Genomic DNA, 1,521 nt, shown 5'->3' with positions numbered 1-1,521 from the left:
AGTGATTCGAACCCCTGACGTCCCACACAAATGTCATATTTCCCACCACTTTGGCACTTTATCTAATTTGATTATTTCTTTCATATTTTATATTTATACCATAAATATATAACAGTATCAACTTAAAGCTTAGCATAAAATGCAAGAAAGCCTCCGAATGAATCCATCACTGAAATCCAGAAGCTATTTCATGAATTGCATATGATGAAATGCTTTAATTCACATTATTGTAAACAACATGCCATCTACAACTAGCAAATATAAATGTGGTCATTTGTTTGCATCCATCAACTTAGCACAGACAAAACAGGAAAAAGAAAAAACAAAACCTTGTCTTTAAAGTAAGTTTCCTCATGCGAATACGCATCTGCGTCATCTTAGTTAATCTTTGCTTTGTTTTATGTACAAGTAGCTTCGGCCAGTACATCTGGTAAAATCAGTCAAAGCATTAAAGTCCTCCTAATCTCTCCCTTACATAATAGCACTTAGTTCAAATTCCACTCCAACTACAACAGAGAAATGATAAAGATTCATTAATAATTTCAAGGGCCTTCTCATAATTTCTGGGCAATTTAACTCTTACCCACAATTTATTTGGCATATGGGTCCTTTCTATTGTTTTCATATACTAATAAAACACTCCTGCGAAACAAACCCCAAACACCAAAATCCTTAATATTCAGCCAAACGTTTAGCATCTTATGATAGTAATAATAAAGGGGCTTTCATTTAAAAAGCCTAGTCAAACAAAACATTAGTTTAAAAAGGGGAAAAAATCACATATAAGGTGTTATTTTTACCTCCATTCAAAAATCAGGTAAATAGTTTGAAAATTCAAAAATCAGGTATACATTTAATTAATTAAAAATATATATTAAATAAAAATAATAAACTCACAGTTACATGATTAATGGTCACAGATTCATAATTATAGGTCACAGTTTTATTTACTGGTCACATATTGTCAAATTAATTGATCACAGATTATTTCGTGGTCACAAGTCAAAAATTTTGTAGATCACATATTATTTCGAGATCACAGATTATTTAAATTACATGTTACATTTTGTCTATGGGTCGCATAGATCATAGTTTACTGGTCACAAATTATTTTTTAGTCACAGACACATAATATTTGGTCATATACGCCTCAATAGATGGTCACAGAGCCTAATTGTTGGTCACAGACATCTAATTGTTGGTCACAAACACCCCATTCATCTCCATCATCACCATTGCAACAACTACCACCATCATCAATAACAACAATAATTGGGCACCACCGCCTCGAGAACCACCTCACCTCGCCAACATAAGCACACTACCTTCTACAACCACCATCATAAGCACCATAGTGCCATAACACTATCATACCCATAGGACATCACCTTCGTACACCGTACCAACCACAGCAGACCACTACCATTTCCTCTATCTCCATTTACACCACACCCAACCACCATCCCCATAAAGAATCCACAGACTTGCTGCCACCACCACCAGCACAGTGCATCACCGTCG

At 34.8% G+C, this 1,521-nt stretch overlaps 1 pseudogene; it reads right to left on the bottom strand.

Moving 5' to 3' along the window:
• Positions 1-122: 122 nt before the first annotated feature.
• LOC111385046 overlaps positions 123-1,521 on the bottom strand; it is an 8,413-nt pseudogene continuing 7,014 nt past the window's right edge.

Source organism: Olea europaea, unplaced genomic scaffold, assembly GCF_002742605.1.
Source record: "Olea europaea var. sylvestris unplaced genomic scaffold, O_europaea_v1 scaffold3074, whole genome shotgun sequence".
Classification (NCBI taxonomy): Eukaryota; Viridiplantae; Streptophyta; class Magnoliopsida; order Lamiales; family Oleaceae; genus Olea; species Olea europaea.
Note: the sequence above shows the minus strand (reverse complement) of the source record. Positions and strands in the feature narration are given on the sequence as shown.